This window comes from Polypterus senegalus, chromosome 8 (genome assembly GCF_016835505.1).
Source record: "Polypterus senegalus isolate Bchr_013 chromosome 8, ASM1683550v1, whole genome shotgun sequence".
NCBI lineage: Eukaryota > Metazoa > Chordata > Cladistia > Polypteriformes > Polypteridae > Polypterus > Polypterus senegalus.
The window spans coordinates 71,676,295-71,694,244 of record NC_053161.1 but is presented as its reverse complement, the minus strand read 5'-3'; the positions used below and the strand labels follow the sequence as shown (position 1 = coordinate 71,694,244).

The following is a 17,950-nucleotide window of genomic DNA, read 5'->3' as shown; positions in this document are numbered from 1 at the left end:
TATGACTTACTTGAATATCAGACAACATTGTCATGAGTGCTTAAAGCAGAAATCCAGGTAATTTAAAATGGTTCACCAATTTGTTCTTGTAACTATCTCATTTTCTTTTCTAATAAATAAATTTACATTTCTGAAGAAACAATAAGGTTTGAAATTAGAAAAGTGTGAATTTCATCAATATAATGTTATTTCTAGGATATTAAGTATTTGATCAAGAATGAAGTAGGCCTGCAAAAGTCCAAGTGACGCCTACTTCTGTCAAGCAAGTGCAATGATTTAAAGGATTTGCCCATTATTACACACGCTTTATTATATTTTTACAATGCTGTTATTAGAATATTCTGAATTTTACCAAGAACTTTTTTTATCGTGACCTATTTCAATTACCCTGATTGCATTTTACAATTAAATGCCATGCCAAACTAGGCTACGGTTTTAATTGGCTACAATTAAAAGAGTAAAAACAAAAAACTCAATACCTGAGCTGAACCATAACATTACCTACTTCTTTTTGCTTACAGTTTAATTTCATTATTTGTTTATTATGTATGCAGTCTGTCTTTAATTAATATGACTTTAATTATATAGCAAGCTTATTATTTAGTGATAGAAGGAGGCCCTGATAGAGGCCATGCATTCTCAGGCAAAGAGTTCCTTTCTCAACATAAAGTAAACTACTGTACATGGAAAAATCATCACAAGAAGAACACAAAGTACAAAATCAACAGAAAACAATGATTTATTGATGTCTTGGTGATGCTAGTGAAGAGTCTGCTTTCATGTGCCCTTGAATTAGAGTACATCTATAATGAATCCATGGGAGTGTATATACCATATATACTGTATAAATACAGCATACCACACCATATTCAAGCCTATTTTATCTACTTTAGGAAAGCAGTAGGCTGGAACCTATGCCAGCAGCACTGGACAGAGTACCAGTCCATCACAGGGCGCGTTTATGTACTATGCATACTGCATACCTACACTCATTTGCCGGTTAACATAATCAGCATATCTTTAGGGATGTGGGAGGAAAATCTATGTAAACACGGAGAGAATTTACAAGCTGTTTTTTTATGTACACCTATAAGGCTACCCCTGCCACCCTCAAAACAGCTTGAATTCTTTGAGTCATGGATTGAACAAAGTGTTCTAAATATTACTTGGGGATTTAGTATTCCATGCTTTCAACAGCATTACACAATTCCTGTAGGTTTTTTCTGCCATACTTTTCTCCTGCAAATCTTTCATTCCACCTTTTGCATAGAAATCTTAAGATTATGCAAGCCACTGGACATAAAAGAAGTCACTGTCAGGTTCATGAACTAATTTTACATGATGCATGCTTCATGACATGGCACATTATCCAGCTGGAAGTATTTATTTCAAAAGTTTTAGGCTTCAGCTACAAAGAAATATTCACTATGCAGCAAGATATTCAACAATACCTAGATATGTTTTACATTCAAATGACACTAAATTGGCATAGTGTATGCCAAGAAAACATTCCCCATGCTATTACACTACAACCAACAGCCTGGATTAATGCTGATGAAGACTTTGCAGACCAGTAAACATTTTTCTAATGTTAATTTATTCAGTTTTGGTGATTACATAGCAACTGTTGCCACAGCTTGCTATTGTAAGATTACAGGAATGGAATGTGGTGTGATTTTCTGCACCTGTAGCACGCACTTTAATTACTAGCAGAAAAGCAATTCTCATTTGTTACAACTTTGTGTTATGTGGTGCAGTGCTTGCGCTGCTGCTTTGCAGTAAGGAGATTGTGGGTTTGCTTCCTGGGTCCTCACTGTGTGGAGAGCACTTTGAGAAGGGAGAAAAGTGCTATATAAATGTAAAGAATTATTATTATTATTATTATTATAGGCATATCTAGCTTCTAGAGATGGAAAATCTATTCAATGAGTTAGTATGCTCTTTGTTAGAATGCCCTGTATGATCAGTGCATACTCAACTGAAGTATACTGCATATATGTATAAAGTAATTAGATTTACAGACAACCATAATGTACTATTAATTCATATTCACCTTTTAATAAAATGGGTGTGCTTATACAGTTCTAATTTAGGCACTGTGTCCAATGACATGGTGTAAATTTACACTGCAAACAAATGCTTTTGGCTGTATGACAACTAATAAATCATGATAATCCATGTAACACTTAAATTAGTAACGTATGAGTTAGCCGCTCGGGTGAAGTAAGCAAAAGTCTCACTGAATATAATAAATGGTATACTTTGGAAACAAATATTGGTCAATATCTATTCTGGAAGAATAATTTTAGGGTAACATAGCATTCATCTTAAAGAAATAGCATAAAGGGTTAATAAATGTGGGAAACCAAATAAAGGTCAAGTGAACAACAAAATGTACACTGAAATATACAATTTGGTTTAGTAAAAACACTGAGATGTTCAAGTAAATAAAGAATGTACCAGAAGAAAGGTTGATGTAATATACAAAATGTACTGAAGGATAAATAAGAAATCAGCAGATGTACTATAAGCAACAAGAATGGACAATTGTTATATGCACAGAAATTTCAAGGGTGGTGGCGCAACTCAAAGGTATAAGAAAAACCAGAATATAATTATAACTAACTTTTATTTTATATAAATCATTTGGGTGTAAACCAATGAACCGACCAGAGCAAAATGTATGCATTGATTGACACTGTAAGTAAATTCAACAGTTTATAAAATGAACCTCTATCCTTTGTTTCTGTGACCATTCTGATCATTCTGTTCATGCTGTAACAGACTTTTTGAAGAAAGCTCCCTCCAAGGCATTTTGCTGAGGAGTCATTAAAAGATTCAATGAACAGCTTTTCTCCTGTCTGATTACTGAATTGTGCTGGTAGAGGGTGTTTCTTTTTTTAATAAGATGTTAAATTTCAACCACACTATCGGAAGATATTTTTTAAACATTAATCTGTTTTGACATATGGACAAACCAAGTATTATCAATTGGTCAAATCAAATATTACCCATTTTCCATTACAGGATCAAGAGAAGCCATTATGTGTAATTTTATATTCATTCCATTTTCAGATCCAATTTAGAGGGTATGCCAATTTTCTGACAGAAAGTACTGTAAGAACAAACCCTGCCAGTCATTCTGTAACACGTTCATTCATATAGGATCAAATTACAGTCACCCACCAGTGTTTGGGATGAAAACACTGCCCAGACACAAACTACTCAAGATTGAGGATAAAATGTAAACCCCATAGAGACTAAATGCAAGCCAGGATTGGAACTCTGTTTTTGGAAGCTGCAGTGGGGATTATTGCACTACTGCAGCATATGATGTGATAGTTATTTTTTTTCTATACAACCAAATTAAAATGACTGCATTCTTAAAAATTGCAATTCCAATTATACCTGTAAGCCATAAACTAATTATAAATGAAGTGCATTTCAAATATAATATAAAATGGCATATAACTAAAATACTGTGTGTTGTAACAGCAGTACAAACAAAGCACTATTAGATCTAAGCAACAGTACAGTATATGTAGTTTATATTTAGGATTAAAACAGTTACCAAACTTATAACATAATTACCCATTTAGAAAATATTGCTTCTTGTAGTATGTGAAATTGTCTTTCTGCTGGGTTCTGCAATCCTGTTTCTGGCTGATTGGCTGTGTCAATTGGTCTTGCAGTGTTTTCTACACCCTTAGGTGTGTGTGCGCATGTGCAATCTGAACTTACACTGTTGTATTTTTTTTTTCAACCATACATTTGCACTTCCAAAGTACCATTTGCTTCCTTAAAGGTAGTCACAGTAATTAGAAATAACAAATAACACAAATAAATATAAGAATTCATTATTCACAATACATTGATTTTCCACCACTACTGTGGAGGACAAATGTAAATTTGAAAAAAGCCACTAAGGAAGCCTACCTGTATGTGTGCCACTTACTCTATATAGAAAAAAAAGTCAGAAGAATGTTGCTTATGCTCCAAAGAAGCTCAAAATTTTGCTGGAGAAAGAACAGGTAGATACACAGAAAACAATGGTTCCAATTGTTTGCTGCCCTTGCTCTTGAGTTGTGCCATAGGAGTAGTCTGCATATTTGTTCTATGTTAGTGCGACTTGCCCTATACACCTAAAAACTATTTGATTCTAAACTGTTTTAATATAGGCAGTTCATAGCCAACATATCCTTAGCAGTGGGTAGTTACAAGACTATCACTAGTCATTAGCAAAAGAGGAATAGATTATTAAGTTAATTTTTATATTACAGAAGTCTGCACACATATAGGACATAGTGGGTGTAGTCCCGCCAGAATTTGCATGCCAAAAATACCGCTGATGTGGAGATGGAAGCCCTTATTAGGCTATTCACTTCTGGTGCTTTTCCAGCCATCCAGAGAGCTTTTCTGGGTAACCCTTGTTCCCATGGAGACTCCTGTAACACTACATTTCCCAGAATCCCCAGTTTGAAACCTAACTATTGTAGACAAGCAACGCTATTAGCTAACGCAACACTGCTGCCTTCTATCGACCAAGAGAGGTATTGCTGATAAAGCAAAGGGACATTTCTCAGCCCAGAGAGAAGCATCTGGTTGAAAAGCTGCAGCGCCTCGATGTCATTGCACGCAGCTCAAAGACAGAAATTTATATACGCATGACCGAACTTTTATACACATGGCTAGGAAAGTACATCGAACCGCTATTACAGAAAGCTAAAGTATGTACAGTTAAAAAATTGCAATGGTTAAATTCTTAGCTAGGCACCAGTTACGTTAGGTGTAAAGTTTATGTTATGAACAAAGTGGATACTGTCCGTTCACACTAAACCCCAAGCTTAAACTTGACACCATGGCGCTGCGGCTCTGCAAATAAATCATGCTGGAGTCCAGCCTTGAAGCAAAATACCTCGAAGGTTGGACAGTCTTCTATTCTTGACTCATTGATGTCGAGTCATCATTTCCTAGCATATTTACAACGCATGGTATTTTGTCTGCGTATTCTACGTTGCATTTCAAAAGCGTTGATTATTTAGTATTGTGTGACGAAAATGAACTAGCTACGACTAGTGATAAATGATAGTTTGGAATTGACATTTATAACTTGAAATCGCGTGTAAATCTATTGTATCAAAACATATATAAAAATAATTTTACACTGTACCTTTTGTATTTATTGCCGTACATCCACCACAGCTTATTAACCGTCTGGTACTGCACAGATAATAGTTTTGTATCAATTGTCGTAAAAGAAAATATTAGCATGGTACCTGCGTGAAATATTTTATTATTGAACTTCAGGAGACGTAAATGCTAAACTTCTTAATGTATTGAATAACTGATGTACAACTTTTTGCGTAGACAAACTACACAAGCTTAACACATCTGAACGCTTGTAGGTTTAGTCGTTTTCTCAAAGTTGTACACAATATTACTAGGAACATTTAAAAGAGATCAACGAGTTTATCTTATCTGCCAACTGCACCGCGTCTGGCCCTAGTGCACTCTTATGGAATCATCGGCACTGTCACTCAGAAAGTCTAACTCACACTCTCTCAGACTCCATATGAATCTGCACGAGACGTCACAGAATGTATGAACTATCAGTATTACGAGAGAAAAGTACACAAAAAACGTCTTAATTTGAATATTCTGATTAGTTTCGTTAATAATTGATCACTTTGCCCTGGCTTCCTTTGGAGACATGGGTCATTTATAAAGTGTAGTCATGTACAAAAAACAAAAAGAGGAGTAAAAGAATTAAGTTATGCTTTAAATTGGTAAAGAATTTCTCGACTTTTGTTTCCAAAATCAGATTCTTTAACGAAGTGCCATGTTAACAGCAGCCTGTCACACATGCCAATCACCTCTGCCCGGGAAAATGACGTCAGATAGGCTGCCCTTGCGTGACGTCACGGGAAGACGCAAAGACTGTAGGCTCCACGCGCCCGTCAATGTGAGCAGACAAGATGGCGATGGTGTGAGTGTCACTGGGATATATGCCGTATCGTAGGTACGTTAGCTTTGTTCCTTTCATTAAACGGGACATACAGTTCACATTTCACCCCATTTCTGGTACATTTAAAAGATGACGTGTATTCTTCCCTGATCGCCGAAGTTTTTATTTTTTGGAAGGGGCAGCAGCGATTTGAGTAGATCGCTCCGAGGTGCGTGTCATGAATCTCTGCCACAGCATCACGGAGGGCAGGTCGGGGTGCCATAGTTCAGAAGGGTGTCTGAAGCACATTCTGCCCCCTGAGAACTGCCGCCGAGTGGCTGTAGCACTGGACTATAATCGCTCTGATTGTCGAGCCTGGTTAGGGGGTGGAGTTGTTGTATGAGGGGTTCAGTCTCCATTTCTAAGAACAGGGGGCTGCTCGCATTTGTTCTTTTATTTCCAGCGAGGAAACCGTCCGCCCGTGTCGCTGGTAGTGCTCGTTTTCATATCTTACATTCTGTGTGTATTCTCTCAGCTTTTGTGTTGTTTCTTGGGAGACAGAGCAATAGCCTTTATGTTTACTAAAATAAAACATGTTTTGCAAGTTTACTCATCAGCGTTCGTGGCGCGCGGAGCCAGCAATCCACCTGCCACTTCACGGCTAGAGTGCGCGACAGTGATTAGTCGCATGCGCTGGACGTGACAAGAGTAAGAGAGCGGCAGCTCCTGGCTAGGATTTGGGGCGATTTAACACCTGGTGTTCAACATGTTACCTTTATTCATATTTTAGTCTTTTTTAAAGCGCCTTTTCCAGTATCTAGTATCACAGGACAGTTTATAAAGAAAACAAATCCAAAAGCAGTGAATCACAATTGTACCTTTCTTAAGTGATTATAGAGCTTGCAAAGAAAGCCTAGAAAAAACACTTAGAAATTGAGCTGCTTATACAGTATACATATATTTCTGGTTGGATTACTATACACAGTGGGATGATGCAACCAAAGGAAAGGTGTTATAAAAATAAGTAAAACTGTCATATTAGGAAAGGGTACATTATAATGGAAAGTAAGCAAGCGAGCCTGCAAAAGTTTCTTGCCTATTGGTACACTATGGAAAGTTTGTGTGATGTTCCAATACTGAAAAACTGTACATTTTTAGCTCATTTGGAGTGATGAGGGGCAGTAATAGAAAGAAGGAGGTTGAACTGGGTCTTTGTAGCAAAGGAAAGCCAGTGGTCAGAGCAAGGTACAGTAGCATAGATACGCCAGGAGACAAAATACACCATTTGGTGAACAGTTTGTATAAACTAGGACTATTATATTTTTCTGGTTTGATGAGTATCACAGTGGTAATCTGCTATGTCACAATGACAGGAACATGATTTCAGATCCTAAACCAGTCACCTTTGAGTTTTGACATTCTTTTCACACTCTATGTTGGCTAAGCTTTATCCCAAGTTTCAAAAATGTCTCTACCAGGCTGATTGATAACAATAGGCTGGTGTTTTGTTAGTGAGTGTGACATCCCATTTTGATTCAGCCCTTGTCTTTCACTTAGTGCTAGCAGGTCAGTGATGGTCAGCCAGCAACCCAGTAATTGAAAAAATTTAATACACAAAACAGGTTAAAAGGTAATTTTGCACTCACTAGCATCCAAAATAATGATCGAAACAGCCTAGTAGAGACCATTTTTGAAAACCTAATTAAAATTGTTTACCCCTGCTGCTGCTGATTTAAGGCTGTTATGACAAAAGGCTTTATTTCTAGCAAAATAACATTTTCTTCTTTCTGCCTTCAGTCTATGCAGATTTATTCTGCACTGTTGTCTGCTTAGACCCCTTTACTGCCCCTTTTGGCTCTCTAGTATAGGGTTTAAGCCAGGATGGGCTGGTGCATTAGTTTAATGCCCAGTTACTCTATTTAAAAAATGCCTACTTTTTTCTGTTATACCAATAAAGTGTATTGGTGTTTGCTCACTTTTTATTCTAGTACAAATCCCAATATAGCCCATAGGTTCTTGCAGATTCATTATGTTCAAGTAGAAATTTGTAAGTAAGTTTAAATGGATGCCATATGGATTAAATTAGGACTTCTTAAGAGAAACAGAATAAGTAGAAGTAAATGTTAACAGTTAGACATGGGTTTTTATAAGGGTGTTTGGGTTTTTTTGCACTTAGTGGTCAGAAGTTGCTTCTAAGTGTACAGAAATTATGGGAATTGTTTTCATTTATGTATTTTATACTGCATACTGGAGAGCTTTATTCACAGAAGGATGAAAGGCTTCAAAGTTGAATTTATGATGACTCAGGTGTGTGTTTTTCCAGCCAGGTTTAGGCATCATAGAATGCTGCAAGGAAAGTTTAATAAAATTACAAGACAAACAGCATAAAGTGGTATTCTAGATTGCTGTTCAGTTCAATGGCTTTTTATAAGCCAGAAGAGTCATGTCAAGTGAATAGTTAAGTAGACAAAAACATACTGTATCCTAACCTTCTCAGAAATAACATGGTCAACATACTAGCAACATTTTGCTACTGTTGTTGTATGAAATCCAGAATTGGTAATATTATTCACTTTTGTTCATTTATAGCATGTCCCTAACTTTATCTGGGATGTCACAACTATAATATCATAATGAGATTAGGCAAGCTATATGTAAGGAGAGTTATGATGAAATAGGATCTGAGATGGTGGTCTGGCAGACTTTTAATAAAAGTTATAATAAATGAGTGATTCACTTTGATTTTTGTATGAACAACCACAGCCTTATACTGTAGTTTTCAAAGATAAATTGTTTATAAAGCATTTGATTGTTATACAGGTTAAGTATCCCTAATTTGGAATGTCTGGGACCAGATGTATTTTGGATTTTGAATATTTTTGAAACTAGAGGCTTTTGCCCCCTGCTTGCTTCGCTCGACAACACCCGTGTTTGGTTTTCCGGATACACGCTTTTAAGATTTTGTTTTTCTTTGAATTGTTGCTATTTTATTAGTATCACTTTTATTTCAGTAAAAACAATATTTGGAATTTTTGGAGTCCCAATATACTGAATCTTTTAAATGAGGTCAGTAAGATGTGTTTAATTACTTTGTACCGTAAATCAGGATAGGTTTCTCCATTTGGAATTTCAGCACAAACAAAACAATCTACATCATCAGCAGTTAATAATTTTTTTTGCAAAGTAACCAATAGATGAATGTGAGGTAAACCACGTTTTTGAAATTCTCTGTCTTAAACCTCAAAGCCTTACAATATTTACATACTTCTGACATTTCACCTATGTCCATATATTCAATCTCTATTCGCCTTTTCGTTATTTCTCAGAGTACTTTCTTTGTTTTGACACTGTCGTTTTTTCTGCTTCATTATTATTTATCTTGCTCTGCATGTGTTTCGCGCCTGTGGTTTTTTTTTTTTTTGAGTCTTTTGAATTCTAGTTTTCATTATCTCTAACCTGTTGTGCATGTGTTTGGCCCCCTTGTTTTTTAACCTCTTTATGACGTTTTACTTTGTTTTATACTCTGTGTTTTATTTCTGACCTCACTTTCTCCTGCTTTTCTTTCAATGACACCTGGGGCCTCATGTATAACGGCGTGCGTAGAACTTGCACTATAACATGGCGTAAGCACAAAAGCCGAAATGTGCTTACACACAGAAAGATCCAGATGCAGGAATCTGTGCGTACTCCAACTTCCACGTTCTTCCGCTACATAAATCCCGATCAGCGTGAAAAGTAACGCTCGTGCACGCGCTTTATGTAACCCCCCAACTCCTCCCAGAATTACGCCTCTTTGAATATGCAAATCAATATAAATCGCCCTTAAGCGCAGCCTTCTGTGAAAAGACAATGTGAAAAGCACGGGGAAAAATATAAGAATTTCAGCAAATACCAAGTGGAGGCAAAGGAAAAACATAACTATTTGTTTAATTAAACCGTGGTATAATCAACAAAAGGAAGGTGATCGAGTGACATAGCGTGTTGGAGAAACTTGAAAGCTCACGTTCACAAAATTGCACAGTGCTGGAAATAAAAAAGAAGTCACGTATCAAAGTCGCTGTTAAAAGGCGAGTTGTAGCCCACTGTCTGAGTGACATATGAAAGCTTATTAGGGTACAGAGAAAAAAAAAGGCACACAGTGGGGAAAAAGCACGAAATGTCAACTTCAATCTCGAAATTTCCACTTTAATCATGTAGTTTATTTTGCCATTAAAGTAGAACATCATAAACTTCATCTTAAAATCGTTTAATTAACCAGTTTCAAATCACGTTGTAATTAAAGTAGCATGTTAAATGCTTTGTTTTGTTGCCTCGTGCTCATGACACAAGCATTTAATTTTTGCCGAAATTTGTTGCTGCGTTTTAGCTGTGTTGTTATTTACTCTTTCTGTTTTATATTCAGTATATATTGGTGTAGCCTCCCTTGCAGTCCTTGCTTTTCTTTCTCCAAGTAACCGATCGCCATACAATCAACTCTGTAATAGACCTTAATCTCATGTTCTACATCATCGTGAGACGGCCCTGGGTCAGTCTCTTGGCACAAAGTCTAATGTTTACGCTCCGTGGCCATTCTCTTTTGTCTCGTGGGGTCTTTTAAGTGTTTTCCGTGTTCTTAACATAAAGATCACGTCTCGTCTCCCGTCTTTCTCTCCCAGGATTTTTTTTTATAATAGAGAGATATTTGCATATTCATACATAGATTTCTTGGAGACATATGTGATCATTTAGGGAAATGCAGCCAAACCAGCTAAATAATGACTCATGAGTAAAAAATGAATGTCACTGAGCCCTTATTATAATGTGTGTTGACATGACAAACATATTAAATCTGAAAAGTGGTTAATATGTATAGACTCTATTTTAGTTACCTTTTAAGAGGGCCAATGCTGTGTATTTGCACTGAAGAACTTTTTTGGTTTTTCATCACTTTTTATCAGCTACTAGTCATTTCTCACTAAACTGGCCAACAGGTCAGGAATACCTCAGCCAACCTTCACTCCATCATGTCCACTGTGCTGGAAGACAATAACCAATTTTCCTAACATAATCAGAGCAATTTACTAAACTCGTATTGCAATAAGGGCACCTAGCAAGAATGACACTGCTTTTGCTAATTGTAAGCAGTGATATCCGATTAATGTTATCTGCAATTTTAATGGTGCTGCACAACACTTTTGAACCTGTGTAGGTTTAATTGTGTTAATTCATGGGTGACTAAGCTTGTCAACTGTGTTTCATTGCACCCCTTCATAGCACACTCAATTTCACAGGACCCCCCTTTCTCTCTGAAATAATACATCTGTTTTGAATCTGCATATATTTTATTCACATCCACTTTTTGGCATATGCATATTTTAATGCTTGATTCCAAGCAAAGTGTTATAAAAGAGACTCCTAGTGTGGAATTTTCCACTTGTGCCACCATGTTAGCACTCAGAAAATTTACAATTTTAGAGTATTTCAGATTTTAGAATTTTGGATTAGGGATACACAACCTGTACATATACAGACCTATTGTCAGTGTTGGTTTTTAGCTCATTTATTTATATGTTGGATGGTTAGATTGCTTATTCATTTAAGTAGTTTTGCCAGATTATGTTTGTATACAAAGGTATGGCTATTAGTTGTCAGGATGGATCATTTGTGTTCCTTTTTTTTGTAGAAGTGTTCTTTCACTCAGTTTTTTTCAATCCTGTTCAATGTTTCCTTTATATTATACAATATTGGCCGTAATAATTGACATGCATACTCTGCCAAGTAAATTTACTGAGTGATCCCTTAATAGAAAATCAGAGAAGTACAATGAAAGATGTATTATTTTCAAAGGCAAACTGATCATTTTTGTTTTGCTGTTACCACAATGTTATGTGATGAAATTGGTATATTCGTACTGTATATTTGGAGCTAATAAAATGTAAAACTTATGTCACATTTTATTTCATACTTATCCATGTCATCTTACAGCTTCAGACTCACGAAAATTGTACATTTCTCCTTTTATCTTTGTTGATTTACTTCTAGTGTTTTCCCCACATCACTTAGATACCTGTTAGAATAATGTGCATTTCTAAACTGGTCCCCTATGAATGACTAAGCCCTGTGATGAACTTGTGCCCCATCCTGCACTGGTTTCAGTCTTGCATCCAGTCATTAAAGCAATTTGTGATTTATTTTATAACTCTGTAGTTATCAAGAAGAAAATGATATGAACAGGTGTATTATGAATAATCACTGTCAGTCATTTAATGGTCATACGATTTATTGAAGTCTTCTTTTCTCTTGCATTACTGTTTGCATATTTATATACATTGGAGTGGATGTTAAATGGTCTGCCAGAGTCAGAGCAGTATGTGTTGGTGAGTCATTTTGTACCCAAAAGAAAAACCTGTTTACCTCTGGCATTTGGAACTGTGATTATTTTTACATAACTGATACAAGATACCCTTGCATTTTCAAAGTGGTTGTTCAAATACATTTGCAAAATGCCTTAATATGTTTATTGCTTGTAGCCAGGTTGGTAATATTTGCCAGAAGTTTAGAAAGGCATTAAAGCATTCTTGGTTGGTGCTTATTTCTTATAGCGTCTAACAACTTGTGTGGGGGTCCAATTTTTAGCTAAATATAGCAGTATACAAGTAGAAATGTTTTTTTTTATATATCAATATATTTTGTTCTGGTAAGTTTAATATAGATTTAATTGACATAATATATTTAATAATTTAAATTAAAATTAACCACATATATGTATCGCAAACATCTGATTATGTGCTAGATATAAAAATAGCTTGTTACCTGGCAATGAAAAGTGTTGCAGTCTTTTTATAAGTATCTTCATTTTTGATGCAAAGTGGCCCCTTTCTAAATGTGCTCACGTAATAAAGTGATTTTACTTATATGCTGTCTTTTTACAATGTGCTTTATATGAAATATTAGCATAAAAGCAATATGTCAGAAGTGCTTCTAATGCTGACACTGATAACTGGTTGCTAATGATACCTGGTCAGTGCTTGAGTGATACACACTCTTACTGCTGCTTTTCTTTCCCCTGATTATTTCTGCTTTGTCAAATTTAAGTGGTTTCATTGGTGTGCCCAAATCAGTAATACCTACAGTAGCTGCAAATTAAAAACACGTATCAAAGGTTCTTTTAGATTTTTTTTTTAATGTTTAGTTTGAGGTAATTGTGAAATATCAGAAACCACATTTGCTTTCCTTTTTTTTAACCCCTGTAATGAAGTCATTTCCTATGCTTAATTACATGGAACACAAAGAACACATTTCAACATTAAAAGTAAAACCCTTTGTCTGCTCGTCAGATTATCTGCAGAACATTAATTACGTATCTTGCATAAATTATAGTAATTGTTTGAGTAGTTATGCATTTTTTTTTTCTTAGTATCTCTGCATTGCACCAGTATATATAAAATATAAGGGAACATGTTGGGGGGAAAAAACAAAATAAACAATGTCTCACATATCAATATATTTACCAGCTAACTGCTGCGTTTCTGTGGTAAAACCATTTGTTTGTGTCTTATTTTATACAGGATGTATTTCCAAGCAATTAGTTTTGTTTTGTTGCTTTGCCAAAACAGTATATTTTTTGTTCTTTTATTGTTATGCCCCATATGATTACAGCACCACACTTGTATGTTTAAGACTGAAGGATATTGTGAATGTGCTTCTTTATAAAAAATATACATCTTATGTTCTGGGTGTGGTCTTTTGACTTTGACAATTTTGAAGTAACTTCTTATAAGTATGTTTTAACAATGCAAATGTAAATTCTTTAGATTCATATTTTAATCAGCACAGTGGTGTAGCATTTAGTAAAGGTGCCTCAAATTCCTGAGTTTGACTTCTGTCCTGGGCAGTCTTAGAGTGGAGCTTGCACATACTTCCCATGTCTACAGGTAAACACATTTTCTGTGCACACCTGAAAGACAGACAGCTTTGGTTAACTGTCATCTCAAAATTCACCCTGGAGTGAGTGAGACTGAGTGTGTACTTGAGTGTTCTGTTTATCTGGACTGGCAATCAACTGCTCCAGAGTTAATTCCAGTCTTGTGTCCTGTGCATGCAGGACAGTCTCTAGCCTTACAGCCATTAAGTGGATTTTATGATGGATGGAGGAGACTTATTAAATTAGTCTTAAAAAGACTATTTAAATAAAACCTAATAGGCTTGTTAAATATGTTCACACTTTTAAAATGTGTTTAAAGTTGGGTTATTTTAATATAAAAACACAACTGTACATCTTTTGGAAGCCACCAAGGGGCAAGTATCATTTTCTGCTGACCCTAATGATTGCTAAACTGTTATAGAAGGGTGTTTTGGCATCCATGGCAGTATGACATTGTGCACACATAGTATAGGTAGTAAAAGCAGCCAATCTATTTTTAACTCTGGCAGTAGTGTTTTTATGCTTGCTGGTTGGTACAGCGTCTTAACAGAGCAGGTCAGGTTTAAATGTGCTGTAATGTCTGTAGTCTCATATTTTCTTCACTTTCCTACATCACACCTGCCTTGTTCAGTTTAAAGCAATACTGCTGTAATGTCTGATGTCAGCTGCCGATTGTATAACTGTGAGATGAGGGTCAGATGAGTGGGGTTGGATAATGCATAATTATATTAAGTCATGGCAGACTGGCAGGGAACTAAATTATACCGTGCACAACTTTTACAAGTAGTAGTGAACTGTAAAACTTCCTGCATTCTTCTTTATTCATTCCCATGCACTTATCAGCTTCCATACAAACGTTGCACAGAGGGTGTTTGATGGTATGGTAAATGCCTCTGCCCACAAAACAAAAAGCCTCACTGGCTGGCAAGCACTGTGACTGGTTTTGGCACACCCACTCATTTATTTATCTAGTTATTGTACTTTTTTGTGTGCTGTTTCCATTTCTCCATTTAAGTCCAATATAAACAGCTATGTTCCAAAGTTGTATTATATTACTGATCTTATTTGTTTTTATGCATGCTTTGAAAAGTGATGAAAAGTGCTAATTAATTTTATAAATAAAAGCTTAGTTCTGTCTCTATTATAACATCATTGCTTGAAACTTAGAAATCTGCATTTTCTAAGTTTCTTACTGCTTTCTTCTACATGCTTCTTGTATGCATTTACATGTCTTCAAAAAGGCAAATTTCTGTTATTTGTACCTTTGTATTCAGTATTACTAAATCAATAGGACAGATATTTAAAACATTTACAAATGAGAGAAGATCATTAGGTATATATATGGATAGCTAATAACTAAGTTGTTTTAATATTCACTTACACTAAATGACAAAATATTTTCTTCCATGTTCTCAAGGCTGCATGTTGAAAAAGTGCTAACTGACTTCAGTCTTAAATACACTTACCCTCAGTTTCCACCAGTTCCCTCAGGTGCATGATTCACTGTATTGATAGCTTTGGGAATTTGAAATTCATAATTGACATTTTTGCCATTGATATTCTAATTGTGAGTATTTACTTTTCATTAATGCAGTAGTATTATAATGAAATACTGTGTATATTTAAATTACATTTTGACACACATATTTTGTGTTGCAAACTGCATAGTCTGTATTCTGTATACATAAGGTGCTTTCCCACCACAGAAACTTTGTTGGGGTACTGGGCCACTTGTGGTTCCTGGCCACTTTCGTGTGTTGCATTCCCACCACACACACTGTAACCTTCACATAAAATATGTGACATGCAAAGTTGTAGGTTAAACTGTAGACATCATTTGAATATAAGGCAGTACCACCAAAAACTTGGAGAGTGAGGTTTTGTTAGTTCTTGTGTTGTATGTTACTGCAAATGCATTAATTGCTATTTCAGGGAATCAGTTTAAAGAATTGATCAACAGGGTTTAAAAAAGCAAAGGAAAGTTAGAGTGTAAAAGAGGAGACAACTTTTATGTCAGATTGCAGGGATTCAAGATTCAAATGCAGAAATAACATGAAAAGGAAAAAAATGTTCACATTATTCATTACGTTTATATTCATTAATACTGTAATAAAATGCAGATTTAAAAATAGATAGTGCCAGTGCCTCTGGTCAACCAATCAGCACAATTCATCAATGGAGTCCCACCCATGATAGTTCCTGGTTGAACAAAAAGCACATACCCTGCAATAGGAGCTAAAAAAAAGTACCAGGAGCTACCTATCAAGAATTACAAATGGTCTGCGTACATGTGGTGGGAATGCTTCAAAAGCTACTGAGTTTCTAAAAAGTCCCTGATTCCTCAAAAAAAGTTCCTGCAGTGGGAAGCTGCCTATATTATACAGTAGAACTTCCATTTAGCAGTTTCCTAGAGAACCACTAAAGATGTTAATATAAAAGTATCATAATGTGTGATCAGTTGATAAATTTTAAATTTAGTTTTTAAAATAATACTGTCTCGTTTTGTTACAATAAAGATTCAGTACACATAACCAGAATAAATATTTGTGCCACTCTTTTTGTAATACAGTAAATAAAATAAACTACTGATGTTCAAATAATTATGAAAGAAATGTAAGTATTACGTAAATATGTTTTTACTTTTACTTTAAAAATAAAAACTTCTGAAAAAAGAGTTATTGGGACCCCACATCATCCAAAAATGTTAGACGTGAGAATGTTTAATTTGGGGTTCTGCTGTATTAGGGAAAGATGACTTACATATGTACACAAATCATCTAAAACAGCAATACACTGGATAATCTGCAGTCACGTATAACCAAGGTAAGGGGGAGAAGATACCAACAAACATGCTGCATGTTTATGTAAAATCAAAGAGCATAATAAATTCTTAAATGGTGTGTAATTAATCATAAGATTAAGAAGTAAATATGAACACAACCTGATAGTTGTGTTGTAAAGGTATGTAAAAACAGATGCAACAATGTTAATGTACAGTGAGAATATTTAGTGGTAGCACATTGTTGCATGCTGCTGTCATAGAGTCATTTATTTAATACAATAAAATAGCACCATTAAATCAAAAAAAACATTGCTGAATAAGTACTTTTCAAGTTTTCTGTATACTTATGCAGTATTTACAAATTGTTAAACAAAGAACTGTTGCATACACAAGATATGCAAATATTCCAACAATATAGCCACCTTAGTATGCACCATGTTTAGTTTTAGCATAAATATTATAAGATACTAACTAACTGGAATGGACGAAATCCATTCATTGATGGGACTGGCGTTCACCACGTTTGTCACATTATACGGTATGTACCCAAGCAAATGCGCTGCTTCTCCTGCAAGATACAGGCAGTCAGTTTCTGTAGGCCTTTTGGTCATGGTTTTTGGTGCCTCCTTACAGTACTTTCTACTGTCTTTTCCAGTTTTATCATCTGTGAAAATATAAGGTTTATTAACTGTATCAGAATCAATGTCATTAATGTAGCATATTTAAATTTGACTTGGCAAACATCTATTTTCACATGGAAACTATCCTAAAGCCCATAATTTTAAAAGCATGGCTCCCATTGTCTGTCAGCAGTGAAAGTGCTATTCAGCCTGGTATACCTTGGTTGGGTTCATAACTGATCTTGTTTATAAGAGCATCAAGTCTAGGGCCTGGTTTTTGTAATTTGTCTTAGTAATACTTAATGGCAGGCTGACAATCGACAAATAAAATGTCAGTTCCTTGTGTAGAAGGAACATTTTGTAAAAAATATGGATATGTTGGTAGATTACACATTAACAACACCTTTTAAAAGACAACAAATGCCAAGAACATTTTAAAAAGGTAGTAGGTGCAGCAAATTGTTCATTTTTGTTATTTGGAATTCAAGGCAGACACAGTCAAACTGATTTCCTAATTCAGTCTCATCTCCAATAATGATATGTGAGATAAATATAGAGCATGCTGCTTGTCCCAGTATCATTGAGCAGCATTTCGTTCATGTTGACAGAGGGCGGTAGAGGTGGGGAACACCATGCTTTGCTTTGTTAAGTAATTTTGAAAAACATGCAGAGTTACAGTACATAAGGTTTTTTTGATCCCC

The 17,950-nt window shown here is 35.4% G+C and overlaps 1 protein-coding gene across 2 annotated transcripts in view; it reads left to right on the top strand.

The window, feature by feature from the left end:
- Window positions 1-5,952: 5,952 nt before the first annotated feature.
- usp44 (ubiquitin specific peptidase 44) overlaps window positions 5,953-17,950 on the top strand; it is a 78,193-nt gene continuing 66,195 nt past the window's right edge. For both annotated transcript variants that reach the window (XM_039761257.1, XM_039761258.1), the window contains exon 1: window positions 5,953-6,019. The gene's annotated coding sequence lies outside the window, so the exon portion shown is untranslated. The remainder of the gene's footprint in view (window positions 6,020-17,950) is intronic.